This window comes from Mytilus galloprovincialis, chromosome 14 (genome assembly GCF_965363235.1).
Source record: "Mytilus galloprovincialis chromosome 14, xbMytGall1.hap1.1, whole genome shotgun sequence".
NCBI classification, from domain to species: domain Eukaryota; kingdom Metazoa; phylum Mollusca; class Bivalvia; order Mytilida; family Mytilidae; genus Mytilus; species Mytilus galloprovincialis.
In genome coordinates, this window is record NC_134851.1 from 33,332,307 (window position 1) to 33,344,339 (window position 12,033).

The following is a 12,033-nucleotide window of genomic DNA, read 5'->3' on the forward strand; positions in this document are numbered from 1 at the left end:
TTCAATTTTGTTTCTTATGGGTTTATATGTAAAGCATTAAAAAGTTGACCCTCTAAACTGTTTCAGTAAGCGTAACACAAAAATGCTCATTTTCAGAAAATCTCGAACTGAAAAAATAAAACAAAAATTCTCATAGAGTCCGCTTTCTATACCGCAATCCACACGACAAAACTATTTTGTGAAAAAACATTGCAATTTATTAAAATTTAGCATTTTTTCAATTTATTCATGTCCTGATACTGTGCTGGTGGGTCCTGTCATTGTGCTGGTGGGTCCTGATACGGTGCTGGTGATTTTGGATAAGAAGTTGCTCATATTTGAAACAAATGTTACAAAATCAATAAAATTGGGCAGATAATTATTATCAATAGGATCTATGACTCCTATTTTAGCTATTGTGCATCCATTTGGCTGTTTAATATGTGTTTTCAAATGATCGTTACTTATATTACACAATTACATAACAGGGCAACCTCTTTCGTCCAATATCAGATAACAATATATACTATCTGAAATAAAAATAGTTTTATTAAGATATTAAATGCCCCTTACATTGATGCTTCAACAATCATTCCCCCCCCCCCCCCCCCCCCCCCCCCCCCCCATTTCCGCCTTCATTGTTACAGTGGTGTAGCAACACAATAATTTATCACAAAAATAATAACACAAAGACACACATTATTGAACAACAAATGCTCACAGGGTACTGAAAGCTAGTTCAAAGCCGCATTTTCAACTAATAGATAAACCATGTTCTCATATGCAAAAATTCCAATCGTGCCGATTAAAAAAGTCTCAAAACTTAAGTTCACATTTTAATGTTTGATTAAGCAGAACTTTAATTAAAAGTGTGCAGTGAATCTTGTGCTCACAAAAGTTATTGTCATAATTATGTTTACATAAGACTTATAAAGGAATTAAGAAGGTACCAAGAAATATTTTACAGTTCAATTTAATGATCATGAATGGAAGGAAATGGTACGGAAGTTTACATAGGACAAAAAGAAATTGATAGTATTTTTTGGCGAAAGACTTAAACGCTTCTTTGCATTATATAGTAAAACTCTTCTTTAAAAGCATGCAAAAAATAACTTTGATTGACTTGCTTGCTATGTTTGCTCCAAGGATATTTTCAAACAATAGGTAGGCGGAGTTTCAATACATACTGGGATTTGATTGGACAAATACAAACTGACAGGAATTGAAGTTAATGTTTATTGTCCAAACAAATTCTAGTATATAGTAAACATACTACTTACCTGTCGTTTACAACCATCCAAACAATCATAGCAAGCAATTTAATCAAGGTTTGCTTTGTATGTATTTATAGAAGAGCTGTAAATTATAAAAAGAAAATCTTGTTGTCGTAGATGGTTAAATCCTCAACAAAATATCATTAACTTTGTTGGAACGAATAAAGGTTTTAAATCAAATTTTCGTGGACATTTTAGCTTCCACCCTGACGAGGCATGTTAGCTGTTCGTATGCTGTTGCACCTGACGCACCGAAACTTTCACATTTCCATCTTCTTTTCTGAAATATTTTACCCAGCTCATACTTGACAGGATTGTTATTCTAGTAAAAGGTGTAACCAATGAATTGAACACAAGTTAAAAATTCCACAATACTATATAATTCATTTTATGTGTCAATTTGTTCGAAAAAAATCGAAAAGAAGAGAGTTTTTTAATGTCATGGTTATCTGTCGCTATCTAGATATATGCTTAGCATTTATTTCAGATTACATGGACTCCTCACCCAGGTGACCCTGCTGCCTTTCATAACTTTATTCGTATACAATTATTTTAAAATAGATAACCAAAGGCTGCAACTCGTATTTTTGTATTTAATGATTCGTTGTAACGAGAATATTTGTGGTAAATGGAAACTGTGAGGGTCAAAATCTTAAATTGCTTATAAATGTTGCTGAACCCAGTTTCGTTATCTGATCTGAATTTTCTAAAATGTGCAAGGTAGATAGACATTTTGATTTTTTTTACTCGGTAAGTTTGCCCCAATCGCTTGAACTTTTGCAATATTACAGCCAATTTCAATGAGTGTGTAGACAAAGGGATTACTTTGGTTATCTTGCTTGCTGAACAGAAAAGTCATTGTAAGTTATGTAAACTACCCTACTTTAAAAGTAGACTAGTCCGACAAATGACACATCTTTCTGTCTGTAGGACCAGGCTACTTCGAAAGTAGGGTACTTTACCTTACCTAACAATGACCTCACGGTTTAGCTAACAAGCTATTTTGGAATTTTGAAATGAAAAAGCTAAGAAATCTTAGTTTTGTTAGTGTGTACTAGGTTTTCGAAAAAAAATACCTGATAACCATTCAGACAAAAAAAAATGTTGAAAATATCTTACAGATACAGCAAGCTATAAGATAAAATTGAGAATGGAAATGGGGAATGTGTCAAAGAGACAACAACCCGACCAAATAAAAAACAACAGCAGAGGGTCACCAACAGGTCTTCAATGTAGCGAGAAATTCCCGCACCCGGAGGCGACCTTCAGCTGGCCCCTAAACAAAATATACTAGTCCAGTGATAATGAACGCCATACTAATTTCCAAATTGTACACAAGAAACTAAAATTAAAATAATACAAGACTAACAAAGGCCAGAGGCTCCTGACTTGGGACAGGCGCAAAAATGCGGCGAGGTTAAACATGTTTGTGAGATCTCAACCCTCCCCCTATACCTCTAACCAATGTAGTAAAGTAAACGCATAACAATACGCACATTAAAATTCAGTTCAAGAGAAATCCGAGTCTGATGTCAGAAGATGTAACCAAAGAAAATAAACAAAATGACAAAAATACATAAATAACAACAGACTACTAGCAGTTAACTGACATGCCAGCTCCAGACTTCAATTAAACTGACTGAAAGATTATGATTTCATCATATGAACATCAGGCACAATCCTTCCCGTTAGGGGTTTAGTATCATAGTCACCATCATAACATATATGAGAAGAACATAACCCGTGTCATGCCAACAACTGTTTTTAAAAAAAATAATGTGTTTAGTTCCGATGCAAAGACCTTATCAGTGACTCAATATTAACGCCAAAATATGCAATATTTAATGACTTGACAACAGTATCGTAATTATATCCCTTCTTAATAAGTATATTCAAAGGTTTTGTAAGTTTCTGAGGTGAATACTGACACCTTTGTGCTTTATAAAGAATATTATCATAAAAAATTGGATGTGAAATACCTGAACGTATTAGAAGTCTGCATGTTGAGCTATATTTACGAATGATGTCTTTATACCGATGATAAAATTTAGTAAATGTTTTGACTAGTTTGTGATATCGAAAACCCTGGTGTAATAATTTTTCAGTAATACATAAATTTCTCTCGTTAAAATCTAAAACATTGTTACATACACGAGCGAATCGTACAAGTTGAGATATATAAACACCGTAAGATGGTGACAAGGGAACGTCACCATCTAAAAACGGATAATTAACGATAGGAAATGAAAAATCATCCCTTTTATCATAAATTTTAGTATTCAGCTTTCCATTAGTGATATAGATATCAAGATCGAGAAAAGGGCAGTGGTCATTGTTAGTATTAGCTTTATTTAAAGTAAGTTCAACAGGATAAATTTCATTAATATACATACTGAAGTCGTCATTATTGAGAGCCAAAATATCATCCAAATATCTAAAAGTATTATTAAATGTGTTTATCAGATATTGTTTCGATGGGTCTTTGCTTATTTTTGTCATAAATTGTAACTCATAACAATATAAAAACAGGTCCGCAATAAGTGGTGCACAGTTAGTCCCCATTGGAATTCCGATAATCTGACGATATACGGAATCCCCAAAGCGAACAAAAATGTTATCTAGTAAAAATTCAAGGGCATATATAGTATCAAAGCATGTCCAATTAACATAGTTTTTTTGTTTATTGCTACTAAAAAATGACCTAAAAGAGTTTGAACATATATATTCACATTCTGATTTTTTGAATGCCCATTTAATTAGGTGTGTGAATTTTTTCTTAATGAGAATATGAGGCAATGTGGTATACAGGGTAGAAAAATCAAAACTTTGAACAGATTCAAAATCACCAATATAAGCATGCAATTTATCAAGTACTTCCAACGAGTTCTTGACACTCCAAAAGTAATTTATTCCACTATTTTTGAAGGCCTTATTTGAACAATTTATTATCAGGTTTTTAATTGTACCAAGTGTGCTGGTAAGAAGAATAGACAATTTAGTAGTTGAACAATGGCTTGAAGACGAAATAAATCTATATTTGTAAGGGGTTTTGTGTAGCTTCGGAAGCCAATACATAGTTGGGACTTTCATTGTATTTGGCTCTGCTTGTAAAGCGTTGTTACAGATTTCGTTTTCTGAAAATGGAGTCAGTTGGAATGTTGGTGAATTGGTGATTTCCTTTTTCAGAACCTCAATGTAAAATTTACGTCAAACAATAATAATATTATTAGCAGCTTTATCTGCCGGGACAAAAACAAATTTCTTGGCTAGTTCTTTTAGTTTATGTTTGATACGAGAAATAGGTTTATTGTGGTTATTGTTTATAGTAAAATGTTCTTTAAAATGTTGAATACGTATATCAACTATCTTAATTACTGAATTAAAAAAAGAGTCCAAAGATTTTTTGTCAGCTTTTTCCCGTTTTATCCATTTCATACAGTAAGTATGGAGTGAGTCGTTGATGATATTACGACACTCATTCCAATTAATAATTGACGGGGGACGATATTTAGGTCCTTTACTGAGGAATGATTTTAACTCTCGGTCTTGAACGATGTTAAGATCTCCTGTTATAACATGGGATATGGGTCCATAAATATATTCGGAATTACTGCAATTACATGAAGTAGGTGTATTTTCACTGATATTAACATCTTTACACAATTGACTATAATTAAACACAAATTTCCGGGTAGATTTCTTGTAAATATAACAAATAAGAGGTAGCTCAGTATTGTCAAAATATCCAGGAATTTGTTCTTTAACAGAATGGTCGTTAAATATACCGGCAATATTTACAAAATCAAAGCCTTTATTGACATACTTAATTTTAATAAAATGTTTTTTATGATCTTCAGGGCGATCAATTTTGGGAAATAATTTAGAATAACAATATGCCATAATAATTTGAACAATTTCATACTTAGGACTGCTATATGAAATTGTGTTGCAATCCTCCAAAATTTTATTTAACTTATTAACCTGCAACGAACAGAGTTTTGTTAACAGATAATGTTTGCCGTTGTTTTTTGAAATAGAAATTAGGTCCGAAATATTGGTATGATTGGCCCGAAATTTTCTTTGATTGCGATTTGTTCTACGACCGTGAGAACGTTTTTTACGAACAGTTTTAGAAACTATATCCAAAATGTTAACGGAATTGGTTCTAGATATATTACCAATTCCCATGATATTATCATTTAGACCGAGAGGGTAAACTGTCTGTAATTTTTTAATCCAATTTAATTCAATTATTTTCCGTGGACACGCTTAAATCATGCAATAGGATTGGCTTATCAATTCAATGAAAATATTGTAATTACGGGTGATTTGAACAGTGATTTATTCAAGGCGCAAAACAACAAATTAATTGAAATCTTAAATATATTTAATTTGCGAAATGTTATTGATAAACCAACTCGAGTGACAAATCACAGTAGCACACTACTTGATCCAATTATTTTAAGTGACACTTTGTCGTACTTTATCTCAGATGTTTTACCAACGCCTTCTAATATAAGTGACCACGATGCGCCAATAATTTTTCTCGAGTGTCCGACAACTATTACACGTTCGTATAAAAGAGAAATTTGGATATATGAAAAAGTTGACAAAGTTAAATTCTCAGAAAAAATGGACGACGTAGACTGGAATGCACTGCTTCCTGATAATAAAGACGTGGACGAACTATCTGGAATATTTACTGAAACATTCTTAAATATCGCGAGGGAGTGCATTCCCACTAAATTAGTTACTATACGTAGTTCTGATAAACCATGGTTTAATGGTGAATTAAAACGAGAAATTCGAAAACGAGACCGTTTTAGAAAATATGCCCTGAAATTTAAAAGAGAATCGGATATTGCGAAGTACAAGAAACAGAGAAACAGAGTTAACAATTTAAAAAAACTTGCTAAGGAAAGATTTGAAACTAATTTAGATAACCTTATATTGAGTAATGCCCCAAATTCAAAAAACTATTGGAAAATAATGAAAATGCTGATAAAGTCGAATAAGAGTTCAAATAATATTCCTCCTCTACAAAACATAATAAAAGATGAGGAGTTCAGTGACATAGTTTATGAGGATAGCGAGAAGTGTGACTTATTGAACAAATACTTTGGTTTGATATCTAAACTCGAGGAAGAAAATGTTCCTATTCCAGAGTTTAAAGAAAAAACTAATACTTATATTCAAAATATATACATAAATCAAAATGAAATAATTGATATTATCAAAACTATTGATCCGAATAAGGCATCAGGACCAGATTTGATTAGTCACAGAATGCTGAAAATTTGCCCTAAGAAAGTGGCGGTTCCTTTACAAATAATATTAAATAAATCCCTCCAACAATGTAAGTATCCTTCTAGCTGGAAGATTGCAAATGTTATTGCTATTTTTAAAAAAGGTGATTCGTCATTACCTTCAAACTATAGACCAATTTCGTTAATAAGCTGTGTAGGTAAAATCATGGAACGAATTGTCTTTAAACATGTATATAATCATTTACATATGAATAAATTAATTTATGAATATCAGTCTGGATTTTTGCCAAAAAATTCAACTGTACATCAGCTATTAGAAATGTATAATTGTATTCTTAACTCACTAGAAAAGAAGGAAATAAATTGTTTTGTCTTTTGTGATTTTTCGAGAGCTTTTGACAAGGTTTGGCATAGAGGACTCTTGCATAAAATGAAAGCTTACGGAATACATGGTAATCTACTTAACTGGTTTGAGAGTTATCTTTGTGATAGGCAACAAAAAGTCGTGATTAATACATCATCATCCTCATTTTGCAGTCTTTCAGCTGGAGTACCCCAAGGCTCAGTACTTGGTCCCTTATTATTCATAATATATATAAATGACATTGCAGAGAAACTCACATCTCTAACTAGACTCTATGCGGATGACACTTCGTTTAATTACTCGGGGAACGACCAAGAGCAAATAAAAACTGTTATTGATCGTGACCTCGAAGAGCTAAACGAGTGGTCACGGAGGTGGCTAATGTCTTTTAATCCAGACAAAACAGAAATAATGATTTTTTCAAATAAAGATGCACCCGTTTTAAAATTCTGCTTAAATGATAAAGAAATCCCTATAACAAAATTTCACAAACACCTTGGGGTAACGTTTTGCTCTGATGCTCGGTGGAACAGTCATATAGACAATCTGATTATCAGTGTTACGAAACATTTAAATATCCTGAGAAAACTCAAGTATCAGCTTTGTAGGAAAAATTTAGAAAAACTCTATTTAGTATTTATAAGACCAATTTTTGAATATGCAACTGAAGTTTGGGATAATTGCGGGATAGGATATGTTAATAAACTTGAAAGTTTGCAGCTAGAAGCTGCTAGAATAGTTACTGGTTTGCCTATATTTACAAAATCTGAAATTCTGTATGAGGAAATTGGGTGGGAAACTTTAGCTGACAGGAGAAAAAGACGAAAATTACAAATGTTTTATAGCATTCAACATAACCAAGCTCCGGATTATCTTTGCAAACTTGTTCCACCTAGTGTACAGAGCACAACTACATATCCCTTGAGAAATGGCAATGACATCATTGTTCCTTTTTGTAGATTATCTCTTACTAAAGAATCTTTTATACCATCAACTATTAACCTATGGAATCATACCGATTTGTCCCTTCGAAAATCAGACTCTATAGCAAAGTTTAAAATCCAATTAAAAAGGTTAAATACCCCAAATAAAGATGTACCAAAGCACTTTCTATATGGACCGAGGAAACTAAATATGATTTTAACACAATTTAGATGCTACTCATCTTTCTTGAACTATGACTTGTTTAGAGTCAATATAATTGCTGATCCATCTTGCTTTTGTGGATGTAACATTGAGACTGTACACCATTTCCTTTTCGACTGCTCTTTATATATACACCAGAGAGAAATTCTGATGAATAATCTAAGATGGCTTCCTGATGACCTTATTTTAAATGTTAAGCTACTTACATCTGGTAATCCGAATCTCTCGTATGAACAAAATGTGAATATATTCAAACACGTATTCGAATTTATCAAAAGGTCTGAGAGATTTCTTGTTATGTAGAAAATGTATTTACGGTAAATTCACATCATCATCATCATCATCATCATCATCATCATCATCATCATCATCATCATCATCATCATCATCATCATCATCATCATCATCATCATCATCATCATCATCATCATCATCATCATCATCATCATCATCATCATCATCATCATCATCATCATCATCATCATCATCATCATCATCATCATCATCATCATCATCATCATCATCATCATCATCATCATCATCATCATCATCATCATCATCATCATCATCATCATCATCATCATCATCATCATCATCATCATCATCATCATCATCATCATCATCATCATCATCATCATCATCATCATCATCATCATCATCATCATCATCATCATCATCATCATCATCATCATCATCATCATCATCATCATCATCATCATCATCATCATCATCATCATCATCATCATCATCATCATCATCATCATCATCATCATCATCATCATCATCATCATCATCATCATCATCATCATCATCATCATCATCATCATCATCATCATCATCATCATCATCATCATCATCATCATCATCATCATCATCATCATCATCATCATCATCATCATCATCATCATCATCATCATCATCATCATCATCATCATCATCATCATCATCATCATCATCATCATCATCATCATCATCATCATCATCATCATCATCATCATCATCATCATCATCATCATCATCATCATCATCATCATCATCATCATCATCATCATCATCATCATCATCATCGTTTTCAATGTTTACATCTACTTCTGTTTCATTTGTTTTTCTCAATTGATAGACTCGTAAAATATTGTTTATTTTGATATTGCATGCTCATATTAATATTGTATTGTAAATTATTGTCATTCGGAGCGGACTTCATAAGTATGGCTTACTTGTGTCCAATCCATTTTACTTTGAGTAAATAAAATATGTTTAAACTAAACTATTTTCCGTGATCGTACAAACTTTGAATGCGATTCACCAGGCTGCTTATTTACTACTTATAGGTTGAACTTTGTAAATACAGCTGTTTCTCAAAACACGCCTCTTTTGGGGAGTAATTGAATATTCATAGAAAATTAATTTTGTTTACATACTGGTTCCCAGTTATGCTCTCTGTGTTCCATATCGCAGAGACAGAACTTGGGAATGTTACCAGTAAATAAACACTTGCATATTGTTTACATTGAAATCTGTGGTAACCTTTCATTCGAGGTAGGGGTAGTTAAGAAAATTAGTGTAAGTTTAAACTCTGAGAAGTTCAGGGCATATAAACGTTGAAAATATGCCGCACAGCCCTATATTTTGACCTTTGAAAAAAATTGTGGTGCATATGAACTTTCAATTCTAGGATGAGATTTTTTTCAAAACTTCATAGTAAAAGTGGTACAGTTTTAGCCGTAAAAGGAGTTCCTATGGGAAATTGCATTGTCAATATTTACAGAAATGCAACCTCTAAAGGTTGAACTGCTAAATATTTAAAAGGATGGTTGTGCTTCTTAAGGTGTTGGTAAATGATACTTTTGAATTTATTTATTTGTCTTTTAAAACGATACAGATGTTCTTGAGTGCGTTCAGATAAATATCGTCCAGTTTCTCCTACGTACTGAATACCACACCCCGGTTTGTTTCATGTGAGTAAATAAATAATACTGTTTGTTTTTCAAGTTATATCAGTTTCAAAATTTAAGGAAAATGTGCGACCATTAAACGTGGACCTTACCGTATTGTTGGTGGAAAGACGGGGACATGTAAGTCATTTTTTGGCATGACACTTATCGATAGAAGGGTAACCACGATTTTTATTGTTAAAAATGTTAGCGATGGTAGTATTTTTAGATAACCGATTTTGAAGATTGAGACGTGTGGATACCCTTTGAACAAGTTTAGTATTTAGTAATTTTCCATTTCTAAGCTTCATAATTGTTTTGTTAGTGAATTATATAATAAAGGAGCAAAGATTGGCGTCCAGAATATGAACCAGCATACAATAATTGAAGTTATATAAAATGGATAAATTTGTTCGGCTAAAAATGTCAAACGCTATCAGTATTAAATAGTAGAATGGGACTGAATATTGAAATACTACTTTTTGATAAATATTCCTAAAGTAATGCATTAGAGCAGTTCTCGCTCGGACACACACTCCATAATCTAGTATATTATAAGAGCATAAACCTGAAGCACGAGGAGGCACTCTACTGCCTCCACACGGCACTAAAGACAAACTCTGTAAAAAATAAAATTGAGAATGGAAATGGGGAATGTGTCAAAGAGACAACAACCCGACCAAATAAAAAACAACAGCAGAGGGTCACCAACAGGTCTTCAATGTAGCGAGAAATTCCCGCACCGGAGGCGACCTTCAGCTGCCCCCTAAACAAAATATACTAGTCCAGTGATAATGAACGCCATACTAATTTCCAAATTGTACACAAGAAACTAAAATTAAAATTAAAATAATACAAGACTAACAAAGGCCAGAGGCTCCTGATTTTTCTTTTAAAATACAACTTTTAAATCTTACGGGAAACTATTCCAAGCTTAAAACTTTCACTGTAACCTTGCTTAAACTTATCCCCCATCCCCCCCGAAAAAAAAACCCAAAACAAGCAAACCCGAAATACTATTGTCATTCTTATAGTCAGCACTCAATTGTTCACAAACAAATGTGTTTAAAGCTGCTAAAGACATATGATTCAAACGCTCAGTAAGTCCTTTGTTCTATATTTTTGGTCTCCATTTTTATGCAAAACCTTTTACATTTTAATTTTATCGGTTATTGTTGAAGGTCGTACGATGACGTATGGTTGTTAACACATACTTTCTTTGGTTTCTTATGGAAATTTTTCCATTGACAACAAACATACCACATCATCTGCATTATATAAGTATTGTATAAATTACAACGTATTTTGATAATCTTGCAAAATGATCGTAATCCCGAAAATCGTTAACATATTTTCTTATCTTAAAAGGGGCAAGAAGGTTTCCATCAACAGGCCAATAAATAAAATTACAGTTAATTTAAAAAAAAAAAAATAGGTGTATTTTTTCTCTCATAATAACAGTAAACAGATTCACAACAATGTCAATTTCAAGAAAGCAGACAACAGTTAATTAGTCAATAACAATGCAGTATCAATGATCTTGAATATATGCTTCTTTTAACTAAAATATAAACGCACAGAACCAGGACATTGGAGCACAGTACCAGGACCGTTTTTCTTATCACCAGCACAGCGTCAGGACAATTCCGTTTAACGAACTTGTACGACTTTTGCAATATAATATTGTTGTAATATACTTTGCATAGTACTTATGACGCATCAGAGAAAAATTAAGCAACAAAACAGTCGTTTTATTGCCGTTCTGATACAATGTAAACAAACCCACCAGCACAGAATCAGGACCCACCAGCACCTGACAGGACCAAATCACCAGCACAGTACGTTCTCTCGCAGGACAACCATACCCACTAATTAGATCAACTGCACCCCTTGTTTCTTTCATGTAGATAACTCATTTTGCCATTGAAAGTCACGCATTGCTTAAAGTCTATTTTGTTGATTGGTTGATACCGTGGGTTGGTAAATGCATACTGCCATCGAAACATTGCATGCATATCAAGGAAAACAAATCAACCTTCTATAGTATAAAACAAAATGCACATGTATGT